Raw genomic sequence first — 24640 nt, forward strand, 5'->3', positions numbered from 1 at the left:
CATTAAAAATCTTGCGGAAAATTCTGCCCTTCATTCCTATGTCACTTCGGAAAACAGTGGTCAGAGCTCTGGTTTTGTCCAGAATCGATTATTGTAATGCCCTATACCTAGGAGTTGGCAAGGGACAGATCAAAAAAAATCAATCGCTTCAGAATGCAGCGGCTTGGGTTCTACTTGACTTACCCAAATATCACCCGACGTCAGCGGTGATTAAGGAGCTGCATTGGCTCCCAGTTCATCAGAGATATATCCAGGCAGGAAACGTCAAGGTGTTTAGTTTTCTTCCCCGTAGCAACTTAAAGTGACACTCTCCCTTAGTACCAAGTTGTGTCAATCGGTAAACATCTATTCTTATATTCAATTGGCTTCTCCAATCCTTACAATTATACTTAGCGGTTAGAATGACAACTTTCAAACTTTTATCAGTCTCTCCAAAATTCTGTTGGCTTCTGGATAGTTATTGAGCCTTTTTTTTGCATACCCCTCTCTCTATTAACCACGTGTTTCCTTTGAGGTAGGAATAAGAATTGATTTAGAAAACCTCTCAGGATTGACCACCTCATTTCGAAATTTCATGATCATTCTAGTGCTGATCTAATTATCAATTGTCACTTCCTGACACCATGAGTATAAATCAACTAAGGCCCTGATTACAAGTGAAGGTGCTATTTATCACACCTGATCAAGAACAGTAATGCAGGGTATGTTATTTTGATTAATACTGCTTATACCAAGAACGCCTCCTGAAAGTGGCTGAGTGAAATCTACAAGATTTCACTCAGTCATTTTGGTGCCCAAGCTGTGTCAAAACCCTGCGCCTGCTTGAAGCAGGCGTAAGGATTGATGCACCATTGGAATAATAGGGCCCCCGAGCATTGCTGGAGCTGCGTCGTGCTTGCGACTTAACTCCAGTAATGCGACACTTGTACGGCACAGATGCGTCACGCATCTGTGCCGTTTTTGCCCCATGGAGCCCCGCATTGTAAATGCAGCGCAACCATGTTGGCGTAGGCATGGCGCACAGTAAGTGGCGCATCCCTGCTGACATGCAGGGATGCGCCACTTATTGTAAATATGCCCCTATCTTTTTAAAGTACAATATTAGATCCGTGCAGGATGCCATGAACCTGCTCATTGGAATGGAGGATCCGGGACTGTGTTTCCACCTAGCATCTTTTTTATTAAAGGTCATCAATACTAGGAAATCAATTGTTATTAACTAGTGACAGCATTTTAAAGGGTATTTTGGATTGTGTATTATTTGAAGGGCTATCTTTTGCTCCAACTGTATAATGAATTCGTACCCGTTGCATTTTTGTCTTCTGTATTTTGCACTTTCTGATGTTTATAGATGGATTTTGCTGCTGGATCATTAGTTAAACCCTTGAAAGCTTACCTTTTTAACTTATTGTATAATGAATTTGTGTTCGTCGTTTTTTATGGACGTTTTGTATGGAGGTAGTACCTGAAACTGTTGATATTTTCCTCCTTGTACCTTTCTAACTACTGTTATGCTGCATGGCTGATATACTCAACCGAATAAAGCTTTAAAATGAATGGCAATGGGGCTTTGCACAGACTGAGCGTGGTGGGGGAGGGGATGCAGCAGCTTCGTGTGTTCAAAAGAGAAGTGGGAGCGGGGTTAACCGCTGCTATCCTCAAAATTAGGAACAAAAGGCGTCCTTGAAAGAAATCCTCAAGGACAACGAACAAAAGCCCCAAATAACGGGCAGACAGTGAATTTTACAAACATTTGGTTTCCCGAACCTGCAGCGGTGTAGCAACACCCAATAACTGTAAGAAATTATACTGGTAATACATTCACGACTAATTGATTACGAATCTCTTAGATACTGACACACGAGCTTTCATGATACCATAGAATCAGATCTTCGCATTGGCAAATATCTTTCAAAAATTTCATATCTATGTTATCAGCCACCACACAAAGTGCGACGGAATACATAAACTGAACATATTGAATTTTTCATACTTCAACTAGCTGTGGGTCATTCTTGACTTGGCTATAATTAAGACTCCTATGAATATTAGCGCGGCAAACTGTCCGGTGTTGACAATAAAAGTTGGAGGTAAAAGCACGAGAATATTGTACATAAAACTACTAGAATAAACTCTAGTCAACAAGAAATGCATTTTGTTTTGGGTTTGGGTCGGGTATATAATTGCAATGCATTGTGGGCATGCGGGTGTTGGCTCAGATTCTTTCCCCTGATTGATGGTAAACCCTGTCTGAAGAACGTTGCTTCAGACAAAACAATAAATAAATCCGGCAGGCCCATTTCACTACTCTTTATCTTGCAGCCGTCATACGCTGTCCACATACAGCGTGGAGTCTGACTGGACCAGGAACTGTAGTAGCCTCGACTCTGCAACCCCCGCCCATGTATGTTATGGTGTGGGGCCCGATTCACAGAACTAACTTAAGACAAAATCCTAAACTTACTACTATTTTGGTAGTCACAGAACGCACTTACTATTTTTGGCATTCACAGAATGAATTCCCAACTTAGGATGCGATCAGTGGAGTTGGCCTCTCTTGGTCCGGTCACGATGGAGGAAGTTCTTTCGGTTTTGAGTACCATGAAGAGTGGCTCCCCGAAAGACCCAGCACCTATTAAATATCTTAAACAGGTGGCTTCTACCATCGGTGGCCCAGTGACGGACCTTGTTAACTTGTCCCTCACTCAAGGGATAGTCCCCCCCCAGTTGGAAAGGGGCGGTGGTTAAGGCTCTTCTGAAAAAGCCTAACCTGGACCCCGCCGACCTCGCCAACTTTAGGCCGATCTCCTTGCTGCCGGGTATTAGTAAGGTGGCCGAGAAGTTGGTAAACAGTCGCCTGTCGGACTTCCTGGAAGCTAACTCCCTCCTGGGCGATTCCCAAACGGGTTTTCGTCCCGGTCAGGGGACTGACACCGCCCTGCTGGCGGTCGTGGAGAATGCAAGGAGCATTCTGGATTCGGGGGGATCAGTGGCAGTGATCCTCCTGGACCTCAGTGCTGCTTTTGATACCGTAGACCATCAGGTGCTTCTCCAACGGCTGTCGGGGGTGGGGGTCACTGGTGTGGCTCTCAAATGGTTTGCTTCCTTCTTGGAAGGTCGGACATTTGAGGTGTGGGAAGGCCATGAAAAATCATCTACAATCCCTCTCCAGTGTGGGGTGCCACAGGGCTCTTCATTGAGCCCTACCTTATTCAACATCTATATGGCCCCCCTGGAGAGTGTGGTACTGCCGCTGGGTATTAAAATCATCAGCTATGCTGATGATACCCAGCTGGTGGTTGGCCTCTCCCAGTCGGCGCATCATCCCGACCGGCTGCACTCGTGTCTGCAGAAGATCTACACGTGGATGTGCAGCTCAGCGCTAAAGTTAAATGGCTCCAAGACGGAACTCATGCTGCTGGGGAACTCCTCTCCATCTTTGTCCCCCAGCAGCTGGCCTGACTGTCTGGGCCCGGTACCCACCCCCAAGCAGGAGATCAAGAGCTTGGGGGTGTGGCTGGAGCAGGGCCTCTCGTTTAAAACTCATGCTAAAAAGACTGCTGGCGTGTGTTTTGGCCTGCTCCGCTCAGCCCGGAAGATCTTACCTTTGCTCCCAGCGTCCACTAGGAGGCTCCTCATCCAGGGATTGATCATCTCGCGGCTGGATTTCAGCAACGCGTTATTCCTGGGTGCACCCGAATCTACCCTGAACAAACTGCAGCAAGTGCAGAATGCGGCCGCCAGGCTCTTGACGGGTCTCCCCAGGCGCCAGTCTGCTCGCCCGGCGCTGAGGGCTCTGCATTGGCTCCCTATTAGGGACAGGGTGAAATTCAAATCACTCTGTATAGCCCATAAAGTTCTGCATGGGGTAGGCCCACCTATTCTGGGGGAGATGGTTCAGCCTTACAAGGCCTCTCGCTCTCTTCGCTCCGACCATCAACATCTTCTTCAGGTCGGGAGGGTGAAGAGGGCTAGAACCGGTGGCAGAAGGTTTTCGATAAATGTGGCCACTTTGTGGAATTCACTGCCCCTACAACTTCGCTCGGAAGCTAGTCTTCTCCGGTTCCGCAAACTTTTAAAGACGTTCCTGTTTTCTGTTTAACCCTGCATTATTCTTTGGTAGCGTTATTATCTGGCGAGCGCTGGGATGCCTATTTGGTAACCAGGCGCTATACAAAACTCATAATAATAATAATAATAATAATAATAATTTACTACTTTTGCTATTCACAGAAGTTAGGATTTTGTCTTAAGTCTGTCCTAAGTTTGTCTTAAGACAAATTTAAGACAAAATCCTAACTTCTGTGAATACCAAAAGTAGTAAGTTCATTCTGTGAATGCCAAAAGTAGTAAGTGCATTCTGTGAATACCAAAATAGTAGTAAGTTTAGGATTGAGTCTTAAGTTAATTCTGTGAATCGGGCCGTGGAGTCTGGCTGATGTGTTGATGGACCCCTAGTGACTACCGCGGTACTGCACCCTTGGGGCCCGATTCACAGAATAAGTATAAGACTCAATCCTAAACTATTTTGGTATTCACAGAATGCACTTACTACTTTCGGCATTCACAGAATGAACTTACTACTTTTCGTATTCACAGAAGTTAGGATTTTGTCTTAAATTTGTCTTAAGACAAACTTAAGACAGACTTAAGACATACTTAAGACAAAATCCTAACTTCTGTGAATACCAAAAGTAGTAAGTGCATTCTGTGAATACCAAAATAGTAGTAAGTTTAGGATTGAGTCTTAAATTCATTCTGTGAATCGGGTCCGGAGCCACTGATGCCATGATGATGACTTCTCACAGATTTGGATCTATAGATTATGGTAAAGGATTTATTAAAATTAGTTTAAAAATCAAATCTATCCATAAAAAGTCTGAAGGCATCGGACTGCATCGTCTGCATAAACTGTTATTGGTCATGCACCCATCTGGGGCATATCCTGGCCTCTTGCCAACAGAAAGCTCTCCAAATCATCAACATAAAGAGAAAATATAAATTATGCCAAAAGGCAGCCCTGACAAACACCTCTGTTTATATCAAAGATGTTGGTGCACTCTCCATTTCATCCGAAACACACCATGACTAATACATCCAGGTGCAACTGTCGCAATAAGCACACTATGGTCTCCCCACCGTTGATGCCATAATGTACTAGCTTTTGGAGTAATTTGAACAAACAAAGGCATGACTCAGGTATGCATAAATGCAGGTAGATCAATCCATACTTGGATAATGTGGGGCCTATTCACAGAATTAACTTAAGACTCAATCCTAAACTTACTACTATTTCGGTATTCACAGAATGCATTTACTACTTTTGGCAGTCACAGAACGAACTTACTACTTTTGGTATTCACAGAAGTTAGGATTTTGTCTTAAGTTTGTCTTAAGACAAACTTAAGACAGACTTAAGACAGACTTAAGACAAAATCCTAACTTTTGTGAATACCAAAAGTAGTAAGTTCATTCTGTGAATGCCAAAAGTAGTAAGTGCATTCTGTGAATACAAAAATAGTAGTAACTTTAGGATTGAGTCTTAAGTTCATTCTGTTAATCGGGCCCATTAAACCTCTTCCAAAATGAAATTTTACTTAGCCCAAGCTTCCAAATGTGCAAGTCAATCAATCAATCAATAGGGTCATGTAAAGTGGCCTTGTCATCCCGGTGGTTCTGTGAGCCTCGGTTGGATGGCTATGAAAGTCATAGAGGCAATTCTTCAGCTTATCCCAGAAGATTTGCAGTGATATGAGGTGCATAGGTGGAGGGGGACTTCATTCCAGGACTAGGTGGTGGTGTAGGCGAAGTGATGGCCTCTGCAGCGGCTTTGACGGATGTGGGGGATGTGAGCCAGGGCGAGGGTGGAGGAGCGTAGCTCCCTAGCCTGTTGGTGGAACGCCAAACTGTGGTTGATATAGGCTGCTCCGGGATTGTGGAGGGCTTTGTAGGCATGAGTGAGGAGTTTGAAGAGGTATCTTTCCTGGACGGGGAGCCAGCGGAAAGCACTGGGGAGAGGAGAGGTGCTCCGGCAAATTAAAATAACCTGTAGATGCAGGGAGTGCATCTGGAGATCAGATTATAGTGCTGATCATAAAAAAGACTATAACTGCGCCTTAGAAGACCATAAGGCAGCCATAAAACTTGCCAAAGCTGTCTATTATACTGCAAAAATTCTGGAGGCGAAAAATTCCTCCAAGGAGCTGTTTTAAACAGTGACGGCGCTAATAAAATGTCCGGGAGACAGAGCATTTCTGCCGGACCAAAATTTTGTAGAACAAATGTCCGCGTTCTTTCAGAATAAAGTTCAAATGGTATACGATGGGCTAGCCACTGCTGCATGTGTCCTAAAAATGAACAGTGCAGATTCTTGGGATCACCGTACGTCTCTGCAAAGGTTATCACGGTTTTCCACACTGGAGGAGGATAAAGTTGCCAACCTGTTGCTACAAACTAAATCGGGCTCACCTTTGGACCCTTGTCCCCCTCACATATTACACCTGGTAGCGGAAGAAGTATGTTCTTCCTTGACCCATTTATTAGATGTGATCATCATTTCTGTTGAATTTTCCTCCTCGTGAAAAAAGGCATGCATTAGGCCCATCATAAAAAAGGCCTCTTTAGACCCTTCAGAGCCAAAACATTATCGCCCAATATCCTGCCTCTCAATACCATCAAAAATCTTGGAGAAAGCCATGAATCTAGAACTGACAGAATACCTGGATAGCAGTTACATTCTTGACTCCACACAACATGGCGTCCGCTCTCTGCATTCTACCGAGTCAGCTCTAATCATGGCAACAGAAGAGATCCATAAAGTGATGGACAGGGGAGGCAGAGCTGCACTCATCCTGTTAGATCTGACTGCAGCCTTTGATACTGTAAATCATGCAGTATTGCTGGGTCGATTAAGGAATGTGGGTATTGAAGATGTGGCTCTGACTCTACTTACATCATTTTTAACATCACAAGAACAACTGATCCACTGGAATGGCCTGCAATTGGGAATTTTCCATCTCCCATGTGGAGTCCCACAGGGTTTGGGTTTCCTGCCGATAAAAGCAGCGATAATGTATCGTCTTTTCTTGATAATTTGGCCCCTAGTGCTTTACCACTAGGTCTCCTTCGAATTGCTGAAACTTCTTCCTCGACCTCTGATAAAATTCTCACTGGGCTATTGTTTCTCACAGGACGCACTTCAACACCGGCAGCAGAAGTAGGGTCTGGCTGGAGTGGAGAATAGACACAGGAAAAATTATCCACCCAGCAGGTTGCGGGTACCAAATATTCCTCTCCGGTGGAGGGCAGGTCATTAAAAAATGCAAATATGTAATCCTTTCGAAGGGACCACTGTCACGAGTTGTGCTTGCAACAACAAAGACCCTATTTCTCTTCCATTATGGTATAATTCTTGGCTCGAAGAACCTGCAAGCTCACACTGCTGTTTGAATACAGGGTAGGTTTTTCAAGGCAAGCATAAGATTATTATGGGTAGGAAAGCATGGTGAGTCAAACCCTCTTTGTGGTTTGGGACCCGAGAGGCCTATAGTGAAGAAAATAGAAACCTTCTCAGGGGTCTCACTGATACCTGGTCCTTTTAAACCAACAAAGAAGAGATTGGCACAGAAGCTGTAAATCAAAATTCATATTTTAAATACCTCAGATGAGGGAGACTATGTCACACAGTACCCTCAGGAACTGTATGAGGCAATCTAAGGAGTACAGAAAACAGGGGCCTTATATATGCTTAGGGTTACATAGTCAGCATAAAACCAAGGGGAGGTCCTGGTTCATGTAAGCATGCAAAATTACTAACATAGGTATACAAGATTTGCTTGCTCAACAAAGTGGGAGGAGAGTTACTTCTCCTTACATCAGCAAGAATAGCCTGACCGTTCTATGAGAGGAGCAGGTGCATTCTACTAGCTAGGCCTCTCTGAGCATGTGCAAGGCTCTGAAGAGAAAAACAGCACATGGTGAGCACATGGCTACCTAAAATGGCTGCCAAGTACACAAATGGCTTTCAGCTCATGCTAACAAATCCCTGCAATATTTAACAATAGGGGCAGTGCATAAAGACTTCAGAGAATCACAAGTTAAGTCAAAGGAGTTCAAAATCATTAGCCCCTCTGCTTCCTCATCCAGGAACACCCATAAAGCCCCTACATTTATAGCAAACAATTCAAAATCAAGCACAGATGGTGAACCGAGGCCGTTTCATCATTAGCCTTTTATTTTTGATTAAGTCAACTCCGGCATCCTCTCTACAGTGATCTTGCCGCATCAGAAAGCGCTACGTGAATTGATTATGGTCACTAGTACAGTTAAGTGCAACCGTAAGTCCAACATATACATCAGGAAAGATCATCGGAAAGTAAAACAAAGGCAGGCGTGCTAGCAATCCCCCACCTAGTAAACATAGGCGGCAGAGATGAAACATGAGAGGAAATGTCACATGGAAATTCAAGATTGTTGGGCATATTACCAACGTTAAGCGATATTTATCGCTAACGATGCTTAGCAACGAATTTTTTAACGCTAAGCATCGTCAGAAATTATCGCAGATAAACCTTGCTATTATCAAGGTTTATCGCAAATGCGATAAAAAACGGCCGCAATGCATGAATATCGCTGAAAAGTCAGCGATATTCATGCATTACCGAGCTAATGCTCTTAGCCATGTTATCCACCTCCCATTGGATAACATGGCTAAGAACTGCTCAGGGCAGGTGTTAGCTTTTGGAGATATTTGCGCTTAGCGCGAATATCTCCAAAAGTTGGTAATAGGAGATAGCGATGTTAGCGACTGTTTCCAGTCGCTAACATCTTGGCACGCCCACTTTGCATGTCATTAGTGATAAATATCACTGACATGCAAAGTGGGGCCCAAGATGGTCGCTATCTCCTACTAGCTATCGCTAACTGGTGTTAGCGACAGCTAGGTAATAGGGAGATAATTTTATCTCCGCTTTCTTGGCTTTTAAAGCCAAAAAAGCAGAGATAAACCCCCTTGGTAATATGCCCCTGTATTTCATCATGAGGCTATAAAGAGCCTCCTCCTAGGGGTTATAATCAGAATGTGATTGGTCAATAGTTAAACCACAAACAGAGTTAGAGGAATGCTTGTATAAATGAATAATAGAATCCCCTGCCCAAATTGTTTTAATAGATGTATCCTTTTTTATAAGTACATATGCCCAAATCCTATATATCAAAAGAATGTTGTCATGGCAATTGATAACCAAAAATATAAATGGGCCCTCAAACTGAATATTTCACAGCTGATCGGACTGTGAATCGGAATAAGACCATATTTGTCCCTGACAAAGAACTGGAACACGATGAAGAGTCCACCTACCCCTAATGGACGTGGCTTAAGAATGGTACCCATCAACATGGCGCCATCTTGAGCCTTGATCTTGAAATCAAACTAAATAATGTTGTTTTGAACTAATCTGAACTTTTCAGTTGCTGCTGATTCCAGATACATTCCAGGATAGAGGTTTGACTGCCATGCAATAAATGCATAATGCCTACTTGTTTTATTCAATAACACAAGGATTTTCAAACCAGTTGTAGGGATGAAAGTTTGAGTTCTACTGTAGTCAAATGCACCTTTACCCACCCATGAGACTCTTCTCACCATAATGAAAAGAGGACCTGACTCGGCCCCAGCCGTCCTGACATCCAGTGAATCAACTTGTTTTTTATTATTCTCGTCAATTCTCTTTGATAAATACGTAGAGGATTTGCTTGGGTAAACGCAACCACGTAAGGGGTCGTCTCAGGTGGTATTTGTAGTTCAAAGAAGTTTTACACATATCCATGGTTGTAAAATTAGGAATTACTTTGAGATTTTGTTCTATCCTGCTCATTATCAATTTTCCTAATTGGTCGACTTATGAATTGGACCACAGGGCATATTATCGACAACTAGCTATATTTATCGCTAAATAAGCTTAGCGACATTTTTTCTATCGCTGTGCATCGCCGGATTTTATCGCAGAGATAACGTGCTATTAGCAACGCTTATCTCAAATGTGATCAAATATCCGGCGATAGCGGCTTAATGCATGAATATCGCTGGAAATCCAACGATATTCAGGCATTAAAGCCAATGGGGTCTTAACCTGAATATCCAACTCGCATTGGATATACAGGTTAAGAAGTGGTCTGAGCAGGCGTTAGTTTTCAGCGATATTCGCGCTTAGCACACATTTTTTAATCACTGGGCCTGCGTTGATAATAGGCGATAGCAATGTTAGCGACTGCTTTCAGTCGCTAACAGGTTGGGTACGCCCACTTTGCATGTCATTAGCGATAAATATCGCTGACATGCAAAGCGGGCCCCAAACCGCTCGCTATCGCCTCCAAACTGTCACTAACTGCTGTTAGCGACAGCTTGCTAATAGGGCGATGAAATTATCGCTGCTTTAGCAGGAAAAAGTCCCGCTAAAGCGGCCATAAGGCTCTTAATAATATGCCCCAAAGTTCTTACCGCTCAGTGCCATCGGGGTGACTAATGGAGTCATAGTTAAGCTTCCTAGAGGGTTTGAAGAGCTCAAAATTTTTATCTGTACTAAGTCCTAACTAAGGGGCATATTTACAAGGGCTTTGGCTTAAAACGACAATAAAGCGGAGATAAAACTGTCACCCTATTTACTAGAGGGTGCTAACCTGCATAATCGCATGTTAGCACCCTTTTTCCCAACGCTTCCCTTTGCATCTCTAATGAGATGCAAAGTGGGCGTCACTTGGCATACACCGGATGGACATCCTTGCAAATATCGCTGATGTTCACATCGCGATATTTACAAGGCTGCCCCAGCATTTTAGCAGACGTTAGTTTTTGGAGAAAACAGCTGGTTTTTTTCGAAAAACTAACGTCTGCTAAAATGCAGACTTACCTATCCCCAACATTGGGGTGGATTATGCTGATACGACCCTGTGGGTCGTATCAGTAAGGTTATCGCCGTTTTGCAGGGAACATTGCTAGAAAACTAGCGATGTTCCCTGCAAAACAGCGATAACCTCACTATCGCTGGAATTGTTACTGCCTGGAGTAACACGTTGTTAATAATGTGCTACCAGGGCGATACATTCCAGAGATAGCCTGCGAAAATATAAATATCCCTAAGCACGGCCAGCGATAATTATCGTGGGCCATTGTCAATATGCCCCCATGTGTGGCTAACTAATTTTGGGGCTAACTTCATTCATGGAATCAGCATATTCCATAAAATTGTTCATCGCCAATTGAGAAAATTTAATTGCAACAGAAAATTACATTTGTTTTGACGAAATTCCTCAAGAGAGGTTATACAGGTAATTAGAACACTGGGATGTTGAGAGCTCCATTGAAGACAATGGAGCATCAGCAGCCTACATAAACTAACATAGGCCTGTTCCTCTCAACATAACAGTATCCTAACACAGCCTTTGCCACATGCAAAACCAACAGTTTAATAAATGGAATGTGCAGGGAAACGCGTAGGGCAGAGCCTGTGCAGTAGGGCACACAGGCTCCCCTACCCCATCACATATCTCACAGTTGGGCATATTTACAAGGGTCATATCTCCGGCTTTTAAATCCAAAAAGCGGAGATAAACATATTGCCCTAGGTACAAGAGGGTGATAACATGCACCAGCGCATGTTAGCAACCCTTAATCTAACACCTACCTTTGCATCTCTAATGAGTAGCAAAGTGGGCGTCACTAGGCAGTACAGCCTTGTAAATATCGCTGATGTGCACATCGCGATATTTACAAGGCTGCCCATGCATTTTAGCAGACGTTAGTTTTTGGAGAACACAGCTGTTTTCTTCAAAAGCTAATTTCTGCTAAAATGCAAACGTAGCTATACTTACCATTGGGGTCGATTATGTTGATATGACCACAGGGTCGTATCAGAAAGGTTATCGCTGTTCTCCATGGAACATCACTGGAAAAACCAGCGATGTTCCATGGAAAACATCGTTATCGCTGGGAAATTATAGCCATTGCGCTATGCGTTGTTAATACAGCTCTAGCATGGTGTTAATATTCTGCGATAACATTTTTCTCGTTTAGAGCGGCCAGCGATAATTATCGCTGCCGCTTGTTAATATGTCCCAGTGTCACTGGAGCCGTGGAAGGAGGAGGGGGGAATGCTGCTCAGCTCTTGGGTCTTTCTAGCTCAACTGCACAATAAAAAGCAGCTTAGCCGAGTTCAGTGAGAACCAAGGGCTGACTTCAGCATCCTTTCCCAGCTATTGCTGTGAAGGTTCTACAGCTGTGCATGGCTGTTATCTGTAGAACATTTGCAGCAACAGCTATGAAACAAAGGCTTTGGAGCCATGGGGGGTGAGGGGGGATTGCCACCCCATCGGGCTCCAAGAGGCCTTTGTGTTTTTAAAATAGAACATTCTCCCTTCATGGCCTGTCGTAGGGGGCTAAATTGGCTATTAATTACCCGCTGCCTTGTTAAAGGGCCTTGTCTTCGGCTCTTGCCTTTAATGCTGAAGCAACCCTTTAAAGGCCAGTATCGCCTGCTACATCAGGCTATATGGCTACAATAGCGAAACCAAAGGGGATGATAGACGGAGTGTTGAACATTGCAAGCACTCACCCCCAGTCAACTGATCTGGGTTTAATCGATCATCATTCTTTAGCTCACTACGCCACCAGAGTTCAGACATGGCAATATGCAAATCAGTCTGACCCTGTGCCTCATGGGAACAGTCCAGCCCGAACTGCCAAGCCATGTCTTCCCTGGATCGGAAACAAGAATCCTGGGACCGGTTTCTGGCTAATCAGCCGTCATCAGCCAGGCTAGCTTGAATCCAGTGGCAAAGTGAGCAAGGGACCCATGTCTGGGCATATCCTGCAAACTTCGCTTTGGCCTGAGGATCCCTTTTCTATGCTTGCTTGACATGTCACACCCCAGAGCTGCATAGTTTGAGCCTGATTGCAAGTCCCAGCACTGCAGTTATGCACATTGGGGCGTTCTTTCATTTGGTTATATCTAATCATCGCAGCAGCCTGTGTTCAAGATGGCGGCATTCATTATACACCAATTTTAATACACACAAGCACTTTTTCTAGGTGCTTAGTGCTACTTCTGCAGCTAATACATGGCGTGTCGCTGCAGCTGAGAGTTCGGCCCTTGAGCTGCTGCTTTCTGCTACCAGCAAGATCAAATTAAGCACTTGTTGCCAACAAGTTTTCAAGTAATGCCTTTTGTGTGTTGAGGCCATATATGTACTGCTTGAATGGCTGTGTTTCTGATAGTGACTCCTAGAATAAGCATATACCATATACCAGGCAGCCTACCAGGTGCTCAAAGTTACAGAAGTTGCGGCTCCCCTCTTGGTTGGTTAAGTGGCTATTAACTAAAAGAAACATTTACAGTATGATCTGCATTTTTCAGAGGCACTTCTGATCCAGAATCTGCCTGTCAGTGGTCCTGGAAAGTTTTTCAGAGTGGGGGTGATTTCCATCAATGTAACATCAAATATATCATAGGGATTGTGAAAAAACCAAGCGCTACACAAAGACAAAGAGTAGCACATCAGCCACGCCCATTCCACAGGAGCAAGGGGGTGTGGCAAGTGTCTGGGGATGCATTTTGGAGCACACTGATCCAAACATATCACTAAGTCATGGTGTGAACGCACTCTGTCATTTACAGACAGCACATTTTCCTTTGAAGTGGCCACTAAATTTGCAGTTTTGCTGATTAAGCTAAATAGCACACAAACGATATGTGGAAAATAGGTTTCATTGCAAATGTATCGTTTGCACATTACCAAGTAAGGTGTCTTGAGCTGTTTTTATTCTATTAATATTTTCATTTATACCACACTTCAGAATTAAAAAATATGCCTCATTTGTGATACTTTTTGAAATATTTGCACAGTTCATTTACAGGTATTTACATTTTGTTGAGAGTAAGAAAATAATGACATTCTACACATTTTCCTTTCACACTCCCTTATCCTAGTTAAATTGTCACCTAGTTTACTTTACAAAACCGTCTCATTTGACAGACAGAGAATGAAAAGTAAACACTAATAACACTTTTTTTTAAAATAAGCAGTAATTTATCATAAGACATAGCCTGACATTTGACCCTGTCTTTGAATGCATTTAAAATGCGAAAAGATATAAAAAAACTTTAAAGTCATTTTTGTTACTCATTCACCTTCTGAACTACGGGGTGGTTATTTTGAGGGTGTTGCAGTACCCTGCACCTCTAACTCCAGCACCTATGTTGACTGTGTGACTTATTTAGAGTACCTCTGCTGCTTAAGTTGTTCCAGTTCGCATTTGACACAGCTGTTGCCATGCTCGTCAGCACAGCTTTAGGCCAATCAGTGGAGCATCAACTAGTCGTTAGTTGATGTTATTTTATGTGTAAATCGCACTATCTCCCACAAGACTATCCTGGTGCTGAGTCTATCCCTGCGTAGGGTACTTTTGTTGATTGAAAAGCCAAGTCTTCAGCTTCTGGCGGAATTCAAGAAGAGTAGAGGCGGCTCTGTTCACCTGTATCATGGCAATCGCCGCTGTGAAGAGGAAACTCAAGTTTATGAGTAAATGCAATTTGTGCTGAATGGACATCGCTTCTAACAGACCATTTGGATTCATTTGTGAAACCTGGTTGGGGAAGAGAGACTTCATCATACCTATATTTAAAATACTAGCCCAATGTCTGCAATTTTTGATAATCTTATTGCCACAAGGGACATGAATTCAAGGCAGTGTTGTTGGGATTTTGTCTTAAGTTTGTCAGTCCGTTTCAGGATGGTAACTGGTGGAATATCGAGCCTCAATACCTAAACTCACCAGGAAAGCACTCTAAAAACGGGACAGGAATTGAGAACCTCGATCCGAGATGATAACCTTTGGAATTCTGTGAATTTTAACTATGTGTGTACTAAAATGGTTAGCAAGCTGTTTTGCAGTTGGAACCCGTTTTAAGGCCAAAAAGTATGCCATTTTGGAAAATGCATCCACCACCACCAGGATTGTATTATACCCCTGACTAGAAGGCAAGTCAACTATTAAGTCTATTGTGATCGTGTGCCAAGGACCCGGAGGAGTCGGTAGGGGCTGCAACAACCCCTTCGGGGCCTGTCGTACCGATTTTCCCTGAGCGCAGATTTCGCATGCCTTAACGTAATCCTCAATATCCGCAGCCATTCTTGGCCACCAATAGTGTCTCTTGACCAATTCTTCGGTCTTGGCTTCACCCTTATGTCCTGCTAAGGGGCTGTCATGACATTTGTACATTACTTGATGTTGCAATTCCTTGGTAGGTAAATACAGGAATCCCTTGTGATAAGGCAGTTGGTGTCAAATTTTTCTGTTGGGTTCTTCCTTGACCCATTCTTGCATATCCTTGGGGCTCATGGCCTTGACGATCTGTTCATTCATGGTGGCGGGTACTGTGGTACAAATTATCTTAGAATCTGGTATGATTGTTTGGTCCTTCTCCAAAGGTTTGTGACCATCCGTTCCTATGCTGGATAAGGCATCTGCTTTTCCATTCTGAGTTCCAGGTCGGTAAGTAATCACAAAACCATATTCAGCAAAATACAGCGACCACCTCAGTTGTCTGGGCGTTAGAGTCTTGGCTGATTTCAAGAACTTTAGATTCCGATGATCAGTGAAAACTGTTACTTGATGCCTAGCTCCCATAAGGTAACGTCCCCATTCCTTAAATGCATCTTTAATCGCCAGCAATTCTTTTTCAGTTATCGTTTAGTTGATTTCTGCAGGTGTGAGTTTTCTCGATCTATAAGCGACTGGATGCAGTTGTCCAGTTTCCTTATGTGGCAGGGATAGTACTCCACCAACTGCTTGATCCGAGGCATCGGTTTCAACATAAAATGGTTTGGATGGGTCTGCATGTAACAGCACTGGGGCTGAAGTAAAACCTTTCTTTAAAGAATTAAAGGCTTCTTCAGCTTCCTGTGTCCATTCAAAACGAATGCCTTTTCTCAGTAGTCTTGTGAGAGGTAGTATCTTCCGTGAAAATTCGCTGATAAATCTCCTGTAGAAATTTGCGATTCCAATAAAACTCTGCACTTCTTTTACACTGGTAGGGGACTTCCAATATACTACTGCTTTGATTTTACGTTCGTCCATTTTCATACCGGTTGGCGAAAGAATGAATCCCAAAAATTCCACCTTGGAGACAAAGTGATGGTCGTCCTTATAAATCCAACGTGGTTTACCTTTTAAAGTGGATACCACATGGATGGCTTGATTAGGAGTTCTGACACTTACATTTACCTACTTTTATTGCTAACCCCTTTTAATTTGATATTCTTAGAACAGATTAATCCTTCTATTTTGCTCCTTCAATTTTTTTCCAAACACCAAAATGTAATATTGACATACTCTGATGCCATTAATTCTCTCTAGCATGTCACGCATTTCCTTCTAAAACATTGAAGCGGCAGATATCAAACCAAACAGCATCCTTTTGAACTTGAATGTATCGTCTGGTGTTACAAATGCTTTAATCTCTCATATCCTCATCAAGTATAATTAGGGGTACACTGACACCAGATCTATTGTCCCATTCCCTGGCTGAGCGCTGAACTACAATTCTAGGAAACAAATGAACCCGAAGGTATTACACTAGGGACCTTGGGCGTTTAACTTATTACAAAAAACAGTGGACCCTAGTAGTTTGAGTGATCAGGGTAAGAAAAGACACAAACTGGAATAGTATTTATGTCCCTTGTCCAGCCGGACAGGAATTTATTTGGTGATGCACACAATCAGAAAGTAATGTCAAGGGGGCACAGCCCGTGACCCACAGTGAACAAGACAAAACAACAAGCATAGGCAAGAGCGAGCAAATCGGTCTGTATACTTATAATCAGTGAACAGACTTGATTGTAGTTTGAGTGACCATTGTACTTAGTATTCACAAGCATATTCAGTACATATGATCCTATTGTGTCGACGACGTTTCAATGCTGAAAAACAAGATAAATGGCATCATCTTCAGGACAAATATATAAATCATGTTTGTCTTGGAATTATAAACAATTGCCTTTTATGCAAGACAGATCCTTAGGCGGGGAGGTAGTACAGGTCGAGAGAAGTGGATCGATTTGGACCAATGATAGCGTGTATTTCAGATTATCCCGCTTTTGAGTCAATTAGATCATCCAGATCAAGGCTCGAGTTGTGCTGATTGCAGAATCGCAGGACGCGGCATCTCTGGCGGGGATCGCTGAATTACGGCGCTCAGACCAATCACAACGCTGCATTGCAGCATTGTGATTGGCAATAGGGTGCATGGAAGCCCGGGTGCTTCCTCTTTCCACAGACAGAAGAGGACGGAGGAGAAGAGGCGGCGGGCAGCCAGTCAGCCAGCCGGCAGGTAAATGTTGTAAAAAAAAAATGTAACCACCCTTCCCCCTTCCCAGCCCACTGCTGCTTAGAGGGAGCAGCTGCCTCTGGGTGCACTCTATTCTAGAGAATACGGCCCATCCTTGTGTTTTGAAATGTCCGAGCACGGTTTCTTCTAAATATGGCACAGCTCCACGCTCCAACATTTAATTGTAAATATGTCCCCATATATTTAAGTCAAAGCTCTCGTGGCTGAGCTCACACAGTGAGATGACGTAGACAAGATGACGCTGCACTGCGTGAAGTACTGTCCAGGGTGCCATTTGATCTACCATGCCTGAAAGTGACAAAATCCACACCTTAGCAAGGGACGTGCACACTATCAAAGTACAAAGTGGGACCTCCCTGGGGTCTAAAACACAACAAATATATCCGTCATGGTAGAGCTAACGAGCTACCCCCAGAGACTCTGGTGGGTGGCGCTGTCAGTCACTGCAGCGAGGGACGCCAATTATGGCTCGCGGGCTGTCACACCAAGATGCTGATATGCAGAACAACAAGGCCCTGTGACTAAAGCCTTGGTCCTGCTTTCCAGGGTTGAGTGTGATCCGCGGAGGATCCGGAGAAATGATTGCTTGTCAGGGGAACTTGAAAGGCACGGGCTGCGTTTGACTTTAAAAGAAGCAGCATGTGTTTACATATTTAAAAAAGTAAACAACAGAAACTTAACATAATAACATACACAAAGCAATATAACAAAACAAAATATTATGGAGAACAACTCAACAAAAGAATAAAAACAAAACACCACACAACCGCAGTAGAGCCCAAAAAATTGGAATAATAATGTGGCACAAAAACTCTGCAACGTTAAAAAACAAAAGAACACATCACCACAATATGAATGCTGTACAAGAAATATGTATTCACGTTCTTGTCTTGCATTAACCCCTTCCAGAAATCTGCTTTTATAATACATAGATAAACGGTGGTGCACCAAATCCTGCAACAAATCACCACAAAGTAAAGTGGCTGATGATTTTAGTTGCATTAAGAAACAACAACCAATTGCCAATACTGCAATTTACTCATATCAAAGATAAACCATGAAGAACAGATTCAAAACTGTTTCTTCAAATCAATTATTCATTTGAATTAATCCATTTATTTCAAATACAGAATCACAACACATTATTTGGACACCAACTTTTCTTCATTATCAAAAATAGCATTAAATCCACAGGAGAGAAAAAGGAAAGGAATCCTACCTAAAAGCATTTTCACTCACTTATAACTAACATTCAATCAAACATTCATTCATGAATCCTCATTTATACTGGCCATCATCGTGTTAGGCCAATCGTTTAAATGCTTGAACGACCATCATCGTGTTAGGCCAATCGTTTAAATGCTTGAAAAACCATTTGAATATTTTTGTATATTTAGATGGCCTATTGTATAAATTAGTAACTGTTCCTTTGCAAGTACGCTTTAAGTGTACCATTTGACTAACACCAGTTGTGTTGAATAGAGTTATTGTTCATTTTGATTTGCTCCCCCCCCTCTTTGGTTTTTTTCCTTTCCAAATTCCCTTCACGAGGTCTGAAAGAAGTGTACATATGAGTATGAATGAGGATTCATGAGTGAATGTTTGATTGAATGTTAGTTATAAGTGAGTGCAAATGTTTTTAGGTAGGATTCCTTTCCTTTTTCTCTCCTGTGGATTTAATGCTATTTTTGATAATGAAGAAAAGTTGTTGTCCAAATAATGTGTTGTGATTCTGTATTTGAAATAAATGGATTAATTCAAATGAATAATTGATTTGAAGAAACAGTTTTGATTCTGTTCTTCATGGTTCATCTTTGATATGAGTAAATTGCAGTATTGACAATTGGTTGTTGTTTCTTAGTTTATAAGGCTTGGCCTTACTGCAGATAAGCCAAACATTTTGTTGTTTCACACGTTTAGTTGCATTAAAGCCGCATAGCTATTGCTGCTTGTCATCTTACATCCTACTGACCAGATACAAACAGGGCAAAACATGTCTGTGATTGTTAAATATCTTTGAGCGAAGTCACTCTTTGGGTATCAATCGTCTGTCTAAAAATATGGGGCCCGATTCACAGAACTAACTTAAGACAAACTCCTAAACTTACTACTTTTGGTATTCACAGAAGTTAGGATTTTGTCTTAAGTTTGTCTTAAGACAGACTTAAGACAGACTTAAGACAAAATCCTAACTTAAGTCTGTCTTAAGACAAACTTAAGACAAAATCCTAACTTCTGTGAATACCAAAAGTAGTAAGTTTAGGATTTTGTCGTAAGTTACTTCTGTGAATTGGGCCCGTAGACCCTATTTCAAATTTTTCCTTGACTTGATCAAAGCACGTGCGCCTTGGTGATATCGTCCATACCTACATCTTCCACCTTAGCCTGGGTTATGCTACGATCTCTCGCTAAAGGGCTAGAGAGGGAATGGGGATGCGTGGGTGACCACATGAAGCTCTTACGTTGTTTTACAGCAGAACAGCACATGAGAGATATATCCACCTCTCTGAAGGCGCAGATGTGAGGCATACGCTGCCTCCTGCAGCAGAGGGGTGAGTGTGATGACAAAGATGCTTTAGGGGTATCACCGCTCAAACTTCCCGCAGTAGTCAGGGAGAGAGAATAACACAGAGAGATGAATCTGGTCACAGATCATTGTATGTGGGGGCGAGGGCAGTGCTTAATTTGTAAAAAAATAAAACCAAGTAACAAGCAGAGAGGGGTTCCTAACAAGGTACAGTGGTGGGGAATACATTTTACACCCTTGCCCTGTGATCCTACAGTGCAAGAGGGCCAGTGCAGCTTCAGAGAGAAGGTTTCAGGCTGGCCCCTTTGTTTCCTAGCTGACTGTGGGTCTGTGACGTGCAGTGCTTAATTTGAGCCGGAGGTTTCCGGGGCTCATCACTGGCACCTAACTGTCAACACCAACACTTATGAAAGTCTTCCACAAGGTGGCACCATCTGGTTAATTTAGAGATGACCACAACAAAGTTAATTATTAATTCCATTTACATTAAACATTTCTATTATCTACCGTCCAAGTCATTCTTATAGCTTTGGAGGCTTGGAATAGTCTACACTGTCACACTTGTATGAGTGTGATGATTGGTAGTTGTGTTTTTACTATAATTGGCGGCATCACAGGGGCAAAGTGTGGTTACAGCTGGAGTAGCCTCTTGAGGAGAACTCTGGCACTTATGTTTTTTTTACAAATTAAGCACTGGTGACATGCATATCTACTGTTGACTCAGCAGGGCCTTTGAGGTGGAGGCAGCCTTTGGCCCGGGCTCTCAAAGACTATGGAGGCGATCGAGGCCTGTCAGAAAGGTACTCCCACTGGGGCATGAGGCATGAGGTCTGTATTACAGGGTGGTGAGCAGGGATGGTGAGGTGTAGGCAGCTGCACAGGACTACTTTGGGTGTGTCCTGGTCTGCAATGTGATTTTAGGGAGTGAGATGAGCAGGGTCCCTTAAACAGGCAGAAGGTGGACAACTGGGGTTTCTAGGGTAGTTGTCACCGGAGCATGATGGTGGTGGGGTAGTTCTGGTGGTGGTAATAGTGGTGGCTGTGGTTATGATGGTGGTGATAGTGATGACAGTACCTGTAGCAGAGGTGGGGGAGCTACTGAAAGCTTGAGCCCGGCTCGAGCCACAGCCTGCACCACAAAAGGGAGCACAGCCCAGAGTCACACCTGATGGGCAACAGATGCCATGGAGCCACTGAACATGCAGCACGGACACCCAAGAGGGCAACAACACCCACTGCCACCACCCCCAGGACCACCCTTCTCTGGCACCCCCGACCAAAGACATGCCACATCAGCTACACCTAAACATGTACAAAATAATCTGCCTGATGTTGCACAATCAAAACTGGTGACATGCATGTGTCGTCACAGAAATGAGCATCACACATTCACTTTCGAAGCAAACAATGAAACTTTATTGAAATTAACACAGAAATGAAATGAAGACACATGGCGGCTCCCCTCGGGGCAATCTATAGGTCACAGCCTGCAAGACAAAAAACTTTATTAGAAGGTGTGTCCTGCGCACATCAAAGGACAGAGAGAGAGCGAAGGAGTTAGAGAGAGGAAGAGAGGAGAAGTGAGAGAGAGAGAAGAGAGGGGGAGAGAGAGAGAGAAGAAGAGAGAGGGGGAGAGAGAGAGAGAGAAGAAGAGAGGGAGAGAGAGAGAGAGAGAGAGAGAGAGAGAGAGAGAGAGAGAGAGAGAGAAAAGAAGAGTGGGGGAGAGAGGAAAGAAGAGAGAGGGAGAGAGAGAAGAGGAGAGAGAGAGAGAGAGAGAGAGAGAGAGAGAGAGAGAAAAGAAGAGTGGGGGAGAGAGGAAAGAAGAGAGAGGGAGAGAGAGAAGAGGAGAGGGAGAGAGAGAGAGAGAGAGAGAGAGAGAGAGAGAGAGAGAGAGCCGCCCCTGCGCACCCAGGCAACACTGCTCACCTGCTGCCACTGGTGTGTCTGCAACCACTTGCCGGTATGTATAGCAGTACACCAGGTCCCACATCAGAGTCTGAGCCGTCATCTGAAACAAAGTCCAGATACATGACTGGCACAGTACACACACTTGCACAAGACAACATCGTCCGCCCGCCCGCCCATGCACACCCAGGCAGTGGCACCCAAGTCCATCGGAGCATGCCCGCCCATGCACACCCAGGCCTCACTGCTCACCTTCCCCCACTGGCTTGTAGACAGGAGGTCCCACCACGTTCCCGCTGTAAGCCACAAGCCCGAGGCTCTCGGACATGGCAACCTCCACACCATGCAGCCACACTGCGTAGGCCACCAGATCTCCCATCTGGTGCTCGGTCTTGATTACTCCATGGCATAGGACACACCAGGGCACCCGGCAACATTGCAGGCTGCACACCCGCTCAGCCCAATGGGTGTCACTAACTTTGTTATCCTGGAAGCGAGGCTAAGTGGCGGTAGGGCCACGCTGCCAGCGGGCTCTGGTCTACACTGCGGTCCAGCAGGGCACACAAATCCTGAGCAGTCCTGACCGCCGGGATGGGGCATCATCGCAGGCTGCACACCCGCTCAGCAGCTTAAGGTGCCAAAGACTCAGTGCGCCCACAGTCACTGTCCGGTGGCGGGGTGCTTGTGCTGGCCGCAACGCACCATTTGCCACAAACCATGTTCAACCCCAGCCATCTCTGACTATAAAAAACAGGCTATGGACTTGACCAACAAGCTGTCACAACGGGGCTATCCAAGACCAATCATCAACAAAACACAGAAAAGAGCAAGAAACCAAAATCGGGAGGCCCTCCTCGAGACTGTCACCAAAGTCCAAGATAACCCACCCATCACCTGCGTTACGACCTATAACACAGCATCGAATGAGGTGTCGAAAATTATAAAAAAACATTGGAAAATCATCACTTCAGGACAGAGGAAATGGGACCTTCCAAGATTCGCATACAAGCGAAACTCCAATCTAAAAGACCGCCTTGTCAATACCCGTCCCAGACCACCACCCCCACCTGCCACCAACACCCTCCGCAACATATGGGGCCTCCCCAATGTCAGCGGGCACTATCCGTGCAATGACTGCAGCGTGTGCCACCTCACCTCTCACACCAAAACCTTGGATTTGGAACCAAACAAGATGTGGACCCAGCGTAGCCACACTAACTGCAACTCCCGCAATGTCATCTACTTAATTACATGTAGATGTGGACTCCGGTACATTGGGATGACCACACGGAAAATAAAAACCCGCATAACCGAACACCGCAGTACCATCAGATGCAAAAAGAACATAAGCAAGATGACCAACCATTTCATCACCGAAGGCCACACACCAAATGACCTATCATGGACGGTGATAGAGCAGATCACCTCAGGCGCTATGGACAATGACCAAAAACTACTGCAGGCAGAACAACGGTGGATCTACCGCCTTTCCACATCCACCCAGGGATTGAATGATGCCATCCCGTGGAATTCCCTGACCCGCCAGTGATCACACTACCCCCATCATCAAACTACATATGTTTGGGCGCAGTTTCACTGGAACGACTACGTCCTCTAAGCAGTCTTTCTCCTGTAATTGCTAAAGATTGTCCCCCATTTATTCACAATGCACTTGTCTAAATGTTTTTTATATGCCCGGCGTCCACTAAATGGACGAAACGAAATTATCTACATGCCTCAGGTCCACTCGATGGACGAAATCAAATGTGCCCGGTGAACAACACACCGCGCATGCGCGGGCGATCACCCGTCATACGCCGCACATGCGCAGACCAGCCCGGTCACAATGCGCATGCGCGAACAACTAACACTACCCTCCAGGCTGTTCCCCTGAGAAGCATGCACTTGGACCTATCGCGCATGCGCTAACTATAGACGCGAGCGCCTGGGTGGTTCCCCAGTGGCCCATAACGATGCCTCCCAGCGCGACAGGGCGCTAGAGCGCGCGCGCACCTAAGGCGCCCATACTTACTCCTGGCAGCATGACTCAGGCTTGTGAGTCTTTTCACCATTGCCCTCCACACCACAGGTGCACTTAATTAGACCAATTAACAAGACTACTTAAGACCTGGGAAAACACTCATTCCCCACCGGTATGCGAAGGAGGCACTACAGGTCCAGAGCAGGCTCAACCCAGAAGTACTGTGAGTATGAGAAACTACCATCACGACTCCTGGTAAGCGCTATTTTCTTTCCTAACAGGTCTCCCTAATCAGCATGGTAAATGTTTGTCCCCCCAGGGTCAAGCCTTTGCCACCTCCCAACCTTGAGGTCAGACTGAGCAAATAACTTGCGTAAGAATCCCTCCTTGCGCCGCATTTTCACTAATGCACCCTGTTTTACTCCGTCTCTTAAATCACCTCACTCTCGAGTTATCAGTGCGATTCCCACTGTGATGGTACCACCAATACCATCACACCATAGCCGCCTATAGCCCACCAGCACTCGCTATAGTGACGGCATCAGATGTGCGTAAAACTGTACATCCTAATGACTCTACCTTCTCCCTGTGTGTTTTGTTTTGTCCTTCCATGTTATGTGTACAGGTGGTCTTGAGAAGGGAATCCCCCTCTCACACGTAGATACACTTTAGGGCGTGTAGACACATAGTCTCCCCTACACCCCCACTAGGTAATTTGCACTCACTTATTTTAGGTCCTGAAGAAAGCCAGTCTAGTCATAAGGCACTGGCTGAAACATGTTGACCCATTGGATGTGAGAGGTCGTAACTCGCCCCTTACATCCC

This window comes from Lissotriton helveticus, chromosome 1_1, assembly GCF_964261635.1.
Source record: "Lissotriton helveticus chromosome 1_1, aLisHel1.1, whole genome shotgun sequence".
Classification (NCBI taxonomy): Eukaryota; Metazoa; Chordata; class Amphibia; order Caudata; family Salamandridae; genus Lissotriton; species Lissotriton helveticus.